Below are 9,074 nucleotides of genomic sequence, written 5' to 3' on the forward strand. Positions count from 1 at the left end.
GGCCTGAGTCTCTTAACAGTAGAGATGTAGAAGATAAAGCGGGATCACAAGGAGACTAGCTATTGACTGCAGGGCCCTGCCAGCTGCCTTGTGGGTAGCATTAGTTGAATTGGGAGCCCCTGAGGTACTCTGTGAGGAGTTTCTTGAAAGTGTCACAACAGCTGTTTGGTTTGAAAAAATCTGCATGTGTAGGAGCAATGCCAGAAGCAGCAACCCCAGCCTGGCGACTATCACACTACCATGTACCCTCCATCCGTGCGAGGTGGGCCCCTCTGGATGCTTGATGCAAGGAGATAGGTTAGCTCCAGAAGGGCACAGGCAGAGTGGGTCCATTTTATTTTTAATGCATTTCATAAACACAACACTAATACAGGCCTAACAATATTACATATGTAGTGGAACTCAGCTTAAAAATCAGAATTACTTCACTTTGGAATTCAGACAGACTTTGCAGCACAGGATCCCACCAGCGTCAACATGCATGGGGATGGGAGAGCTTCCTGCAAGAAGGTAGACAAAGTTCATAGGCCCAAGTCAGTGACAATGCACAGAACACCAGAGAGAGCTCATCTCCTGATGCCAGTCCTCTTTGGCAGACCTCCCACCTGCTAAATTCAAGGAAAAGAACTTCAGCAACAACACCTACATAAATGGTCTATATAAGAGCAATAAGTCACTAGTCATTCTCTTTTGTAGTGTTTATTTCACCCAGTATTGTTTGTGTGGCTCTCTATACCAGTGTCTACAGCTGTTAGTCACTTATTTCCATGATTGCATTGCATTAGTGTTCCATGATGGATCATCTCTTTTCTGTTTGAAGGTACTGTGTTTGCTTCTGTGAACATTCTTGCACACATTTCCTGGTGCACACACACAAGAATTTCTCTAAGGTCTCTAATTAGGATTGGAATCAATACAACTTAGGTTTAAAGAAAAAAATCATTTTCCAATGTGCCCCTCATGTATGTTGAACTTGCTGGGACCTTCCCAGTGCTGCCAAATTTGTCTGAATTCCAAGGTAAAGTAATTTTGATTCTCAAGCTGGGAGCTCCACTGCATATGCAATATTGCTATGCCTGTATTAGTGTTGCATTTATGAAATTCAATAAAAATAAAATGAATGAGGCAAGGTATATTCAATCAAACAAAAATAATTAGAGAGAGATTGTAGCACAAAATTTGCTGCTCTCAACAGCAGTGTGTAAGAGTCTTTGTTGATCTCTGTTCTCCTTAAAACTTGATATTATCTCATTTCTTCATTTGGCTCAAGATAGTAATTGTACAGCGACATTTCCATTGTGATTTTACCTTGCATTTGCTAGATTACCAATAAGTCTGACTTTTCTTTTCTATGTTCATTGACCTTTGTTGTTTCTTCTGTGAGATTTCTGTTTATATCCTTTGCCTGTTTTCTATTGAGTCTTTATCTTTTTCTCATTGGTTGCAAAAGTTTTTAATATGTTTTGGATACTTCAGAATAGCTATATGTGCCAAAATGTTTTTTTTTAAATACTTGGCTTATCTTTTTACTAATGAAACAGTTTGAAATTTGAGTTAAAGCTAATTTCTTGGTCTTTTTAAAATATATTTAATATTGTGGGGACTTCTTTAAGAAATCTGTACCTTCTAAAAGATCATAAGAGTACTCCATAGAATATATTTAGGAATGTATTATTAGAATATATTTAAGATTGTACGTTGTTACTCTGCAATATAAGTATCTCATCTATCTGAAACTGGGCTTTGTGCATTGAATGTGCAATGAGCAGGAGAATATCATCTTTTTCTCCGTGGATCCTTGATTGCCCCAGGGCTGTTTACCAAGAGGCCTCTTTCCTACCGCTCTGCAGGCTAGCCATGCCATGTGCCCTGTGTCAAATTTCCACATATTAATTATAGGCTGTCTGTTGTGCTGTTTTGGTTTATTTCTCTAATTTTGCTCAAACATGACCTGTCTTAATTACCATGCCTTTAAAATACATTATAATGGGCAGGAGCCACCTGGTAAAACAGAGTTACACCGTAGGTGGTGGCAGTTTTTAACTGGAGTTGGAATCCAGAGCTGAAGGCTGGGCTTGCCGGAGTGAACATGCCCGGGATGTGGCTCCCAGACTTGTTCATTACCTAACAGGTACCGAGTGCTTTGACAAGTCTAAAGGCAAACATCTGAAGGCCACTAACCCTTTCCCAATTGGCTAGCACCCTGTAGGTGGAGATAACCATTACTGTATCATGAAGGAGCTGCCATGGGCTGGCACCAACATCAGAGCCTTGAGAAAAGAACAGAGTCCCCATGGTGATATGAGGGGCCTTAATTGCTTTTGAAGCAGAGGGAAGAAGAGGGAAGGGAAAATCTTGTGGAAAAGTTGTTAAAATCATGTTTTGAGGCTTGAGTTCCAGCTCTGCCACTTCCTGGATGTATAACATGAAGCAACTTACTAACCTTCTTTGAGCCCCAGTTCCCTCCTCTGTAAATTACAGCAAATAGTCAAATCCCATCAAAGACTTGTCAGGAAGATTAGGTGAGATAATCCACAACATTAAACTAACTATCAGTGATGGCTGTTTGATCATTACTAAGTACCTTACATCTGTTATTTTATATAATTCTCAGACCAACCTGAGTGGTTGGAAATATTATTTTGATTTCATAGATGAGGAGGCTGATGACCAAGAAGTTCCGCAGCTGGTCCTAAGTCACACCATTCACAAATTAGTTTGACAGTAGACCCCATCAGTGTACTTCATGATGCACCAGGATGCCCTGGGAGAGTATCGGGAGCTGGGCTCCTATAGCTAGAGAAATGCACGTTCTCCATCTGATGGGAAATCAGGGTTGAAATGGAGCAGGACACTGAAGAAGAGCCAGATGACCTCTCCACATTTCCTGACTATTAATCTCATCACCAACTTCTAATTAGGCCTAGAAAATTCTAGTGTGGGGTGACATCCCTGGGGACCCCTAGAACCCTCTTAGCTCAATTCAGCTCTTCCACTACCACTTCCAAAATTATTATGGGATCCCCCGCCTGCAGAATGCAATCCCAGTAGTCCGCACTAACAAGGTTCTGAGAGGGAAGCATTGCGTCCCTGAGGACTCACAGAAAACCGTGTCTGGAGAGGGCATCTCCCCTTTGCCTCTTTCTCTACCTCCTTCTCACCTCCAGGGCAAGGCAAGCCTGGGAGTTGCTAAGCTCTCACTGAGCCAGGAATCTGGAGAAACAAACTGTTTGGTCCAGGGACCCTGGTCAGGCTTTAGCACCACCATTAACTCCATGGGTGACTTTAGAATGATGAATAAACTCTCTGGGCTTCATTATCCTTGTGTGACAAATGTCTTAATAACCCTCTGTTTACCAATGGAACTAATATGAGGGGTGGAGTAGGGAATGGGTGTGAAAACTTTTTAAGAACAATCAAAAGCATCACAAAGTCATTATTGGGTTCATTAAACGCTTGGATTGTTTATATGTTTGTGGCTCCCCAAGGTCCTTTCCTTCCTGGGGGGCTAATTTCTGAGGTCCCCAGAGCATAACATTGCAGAAGATGGAGCTCCATGACAGGATGATCTCATCTCTCTTTTATTCTCTTATATATGGTCCTTCCTTGTTCTCTGAGGCTAGGGCCTGAACAGTGCCTCCAATTCTTCATTTCCCTTCTGCAGAAGCCTTGCTGGCTATCACACCTGTAACAAGGTGAGTACTCTCCAGCAACTTGAGGCACCCAGGTTGTTCCCAAGTGAGCCGAACCTCTCATTTCACAGAGGATTTAGTAGGGAGAGTCTTGCTCAGGGAAACACATCAAAAGAGAGAAAGTGCTGGGACCCTCCTATGTCAGGGCACTTTGCCTACCTTGACAAAGTCATTGGATGGAAACTGTTTATGTATCTATTGGATTTATGAGGGAATTCAGAGTATCTGGCCTTCTGCCTGGACCCATTCCTCAGGAAGCAACCTGGAACCAGAAGCCTACGTCAGAAGGCCACATCAAATGATAAAGGGCTTTGTTGAAATGTCGGAGTACAGGACGGTGAATGTTGTATAAGGGTGGCCTGAAGCTCATGCTGGACACCTAGGGATGTAAATCTAGGAGGATTTCTTCACTCAAGGCCATCACCGTCTTAGGTGCATAGATGGTGTTCATCCTAGAATCTTGGTAAAGACAAGTTTCACCTCTACAGAGTAAGAATTGTAGAGCTTTCTGAGGTGTGCTTTTGGAATTTGGGGGGGCATATGTTTTTTATTCACAGGGCCTACCCCTTATTTTCCAAATCCTTTTGGGCTATTTTTGTGAAAAGGCAAATGTCATATCAATGGATAGATTTAACTGCTCCCAAATGAGTTCTTAGAAATGCCTGCATCTAGACAAAGGGAGCTGAATTTCCTACAGCAGTACATTTGTGCCTTACACTTAAGCCTATACTGTAAAACCATATCAATTTTTCATCATCTTGCATAAACTCCAGCTCATAAAGAAAAACTTTCCCAACTTCTACAGCCCAACCTTATGTTCTCTTCCACTGATCTTGTTGATCTTATGGTCTTAATTTCAAAGTTCACTCGCTCATTTATTTCAGAAATATCAAACACCTACTGTACACAAAGTACAGTAACAGGCATTGAGAATGCAAAGCTGAATCAAGCATACATTTCTCTGAAGCCAGAGTGTTGAAGAGGTGTGTCCTATAGAGGAATGACCCTGCAAGGGGTTAACAGAGATAAGAGCTGTGAGGTATTCAATTCAAGTGTGGTGGGAGTTTAGTGGAAGGAGCTTGAGATGGGGAAGAATCATGAAAACTTCAGCAGAGGAGGAACACTTTAGTGAGTCAAAGGATTTGAGAGCCTGGAGAAAGCAAGAGGATATTCCAGTTAAACAGTTTCAGAAAAGATTAAGGATTCTTAGGAAAACCTAGGAAACACTACATCAAATGTCTCACCTATAAGAAGTCGCCTACACATCAGATGGCCAAGAACGGACTGTTTATGTCACATACTTGTTGGACATTTGTGTGTCTTGAGAACTGTCTATCAGATTATTTACCCATTTTTAAATCAGATTATTGTTTTTTCGTGTTGAGTTGTTTGAGCTATTTATATATTCTGGATATTAATCCATTGTCAGATGAATAGTTTGCAAAGATTTTCTTGCATTCTGCTGGCTTTCTTTTCACTCTGTTGATGGTTTTTTCCCTTTATTTCTCTTCTGTGTAGAAGCTTCTTATTTTGATACAATTCCATTTGTCTATTTTTACTTTTGTTGTCTGTCCTTTTGGGGTCTCATCCAAAAGTCTTTGCTTATATCAATACCTTGAAGTGTTTCCCATATGCTTTCTTCTAGAATTTCTTAGTGTCACGTCTTACATTTAGGTTTTTGTTCCACTTTAAGTTGATTTTTTGATGAGAGACAAGAATGTAGTTTCATTCTTCTGTGTATGTATGATGGATTTTCTAATGCTTCCTTAGGAATCAGGAAGTGCCTTTGGGGTACTCAATTAGATACTCTTATCTAATGGCCTCTCATCTGATGGCCTCCTAGTTATTTGGGGGTTAAAAAACGTAAAATGAGTAGGCTCATCAATGGGCACTATTTTGGAAAAATATAAAACCAGAGATCTCATAGGTACATCTCATAGGTACAGATCTCTGTGAAGAGAACATAATGGATTAAATTTTCTTCACGCTAAACCCTATAATTCCACCTCAACTGTGTTCAACCTTAGTCTCCTCATTGGTGAAATAAGGGAGTAGATAGTCTCCAAGATCCCAATTAACTTAAGCCAGTGTCCATGGGACCATGTCATGGGGTATACTGAAAATAGTTATGGGCACTAGCAAGGACACTGTTGTGTGTAGAAACTGTTCAAACTGGTACTCTATGCCAGTGGATTCCAGAAAATATGACCCTAGATGTGGCATCCCCATAGTTACTGAAGGTCTACATTACCAATAGGAAATTAACATGTATTTTTTAATAATCAGGAATTTATTTTCATTATCTCTAGATCATGACAATGAAAGTTTCAGAGTTCACAACCTTTGGTTATTGTTATCTATGAGGGTTTTAGCTGTATTCTTAAAATGACCTAAATACTTACGGGCACCAAAAATATTATCTAGTTACTAAATTTTGAAGGATTCATCAAAGAAAACAAAGTATGGTAAAGCATGCACACAGGAATAAAGTAAAACAGTCCTTCAGCTTCCATTGATGGATACCACAGAGATTAATTTTGGTGGAAACTGACAAACTGGTTAGTTGTTCTGTTATTAGCAGACTTTCTGTGAAGAGAACATAATGGATTAAATTTTATTTTATTATTTCATAGAGCTATGAAGCAAATATATGGAGCATTGTATACTTTTATTTAATCTGTAGGAGAATCAACAAAGCAATCATTGAACCACTATATCTTTGGCCATTAAGGAACTCTGTAATCTTAAGGAACCAAAATATGCAATTATATTGACATAAAATATATATGATTATAAAAAGAATCCAATTCACTGTAGATCACCTGAGGGAAAAACAGAAAAGGAGGAGCTGAGAAGCTCCCATGTTTCCACTGTTGGTGGAATCCATAGTTATTTCCTTCCTGCCATTTTCTAGGCTCCTGTGTCCATACTTCAGGTATAAACTTATTTCCTACGTACTCTTAATTTTATGTCAGAAGATATTATCTGCTATGAATTAGAATGTTCCAGTCTTCTAATTAATTATTATCAGTGTTTCACAAATCTACTGGCTTGTGTATAATTGCTTTTTATCTAACTTGCCAATTTCTTGACAATTCTATTTCCTAGGTTTGTTTGTTTGTTGCTCTCTTGGGTTGTCATTTAGACAACTTTGTCATTTCCAATTATTCTCTTCTTTCTCCTCTAATGTTTAAACTTCTTGTGTCTTTTTGCCTGAAACTTTTAGAATAATGAAAAATATTCAAAGTAATGAAGACCAGGGCTCTCTTGCTCCTGATTTTAATAGAAATATCACTTTTATTTTACCTTTAGGAGGGATACAGGCTTTCAGTGGTCATTTCCTGTTATATAAGGTCACATAAATTACACACTTACATTCCATGGAGCTATAGAAGTGTTTACTTTTTTTTCTCTACATTACAAATGGATGTAGACACTTATGAATTGCCTTTTAGAAAGATTTCCTCTTTTAGTATAATAATATTATATGTTTGTAAATTTACTAATGTTAAATCATTGTCTTTTTTCTATAAAATTTGATTATGATAGGCTTAATTTGTTGTACTTAGGGTTTTCGAATTTTAGCCAAATGAGGGTAGTATAGAATAATTCCACTTTTTATCATTGTTACATTTTAGTATCAGGATTTGGTAATGATGAAAAATGAATGGGAAGGCTCTCTTTATTTCTAAGATACAGAAGGTGTACATGATGTAGACATTCTCTTTATATTGACAAATTTAAAACAATTTGCATATAAATGGAATAAAACTGGAGCCTGCACATTTGAAGTACATTTCTGACAATGTTTTATTGTTGTTTACTTCTTATTTATTTATTTATTTATTGGTTTATTTCATTTGGGAATGGTTCTGATGGCTGAAGAATCAATCATTTGTCCAAATTTAGAGGCAGATAGTGTTCCATGATTATTTAAATTTCTTTTTCATCTGTGAATACTATGACTTTTTGATTACTAATTTTATATATTTTATTTTTTTCTTCTTTATATTTGCTAGAGGTTTGTTTTATTTTATTTCTAATAGATTTGTAATGATTTATGATCAATTCATGTGTTCTGTTCTTTTTCACTTTTAGCATAATTTTTCCCCCAGATCTCATATAGGACCTTCAGGGAAGGACCACATTCATTGACACCAGGGAACAAAGTGAGAAAGGACTTAAATACCTTTTGAGAAGAAAGAAGTCCAAGGTAGTGGTGGCATTGGGCAATGCACATGGAAGTGAGGTAAGGATACTACGGTGAAGGCAGGACACGGACAATAAGTGAGGTGTGGCCTGAGGAGTGAGAAATACTCCCTAAGGAATTTGGGGGTTTTGCCTGGAGCAGCAAGTGTAAGTAGGTCAATATATTTTTTATTGACTAACTAAATAATCGAGGCTGATCCCTTCCACTCTGGAATGTCTTATTACGGGGGCTCATTACCTGGAGCCAATAGAACTGCAGTGACTGAGTTTATTCTTTTGGGCTTGGTGGAGACACCTGGGCTGCGACCAGTTGTCTTTGTGCTCTTCTTCTTTGCCTACCTGGTCACAGTCGGGGGCAACCTCAGCATCCTGGCAGCCATCTTGGTGGAGCCTAAACTCCACACCCCCATGTACTTCTTCCTGGGGAATCTGTCAGTGCTGGACGTTGGGTGCATCACTGTCACTGTTCCTTCAATGTTGAGTCGTCTCTTGTCCCACAAGCATACAGTTTTATATGGAGCCTGCCTCACACAGCTCTTCTTCTTCCATCTGTTGGCTGGTGTAGACTGCTTCTTGTTGACAGCCATGGCCTATGACCGATTCCTGGCCATCTGCCGGCCCCTTACCTACAGCACCCACATGAGCCAGACAGTCCAGAGGATACTGGTGGCTGTGTCCTGGGCTTGTGCCTTCACCAATGCACTGACCCATACTGTGGCCATATCCACACTCAACTTCTGTGGCCCCAATGTGATCAATCACTTCTACTGTGACCTCCCCCAGCTCTTCCAGCTCTCCTGTTCCAGCACCCAGCTCAATGAGCTGCTGCTATTTGGTCTGGGTATCCTCATGGCAGGTGCACCTGTGATTCTCATCGTCACCTCCTATATCCACGTGGCAGCTGCAGTCCTGCGAATCCGCTCTGTGGAGGGCAGGAAGAAGGCCTTCTCCACGTGTGGCTCCCACCTCACTGTGGTGGGCATCTTCTATGGGACAGGCGTCTTCAGCTACATGCGTCTGGGTTCAGTGGAGGCTTCAGACAAGGACAAGGGCATTGGCATCCTCAACACTATTGTCAGCCCCATGCTGAACCCACTCATCTACAGTCTCAGGAATCCCGATGTGCAGGGCGCTCTGTGGAGGGTGCTCACCGGAAAGCGAGCTCTGTCATGA

The 9,074-nt window shown here is 40.2% G+C and overlaps 1 pseudogene; it reads left to right on the forward strand.

Moving 5' to 3' along the window:
• The first annotated feature begins 5,450 nt into the window (after window positions 1-5,450).
• Window positions 5,451-9,074, forward strand: LOC144256258 (olfactory receptor 3A2-like; annotated as a pseudogene).

Source organism: Urocitellus parryii, chromosome 7, assembly GCF_045843805.1.
Source record: "Urocitellus parryii isolate mUroPar1 chromosome 7, mUroPar1.hap1, whole genome shotgun sequence".
Classification (NCBI taxonomy): Eukaryota; Metazoa; Chordata; class Mammalia; order Rodentia; family Sciuridae; genus Urocitellus; species Urocitellus parryii.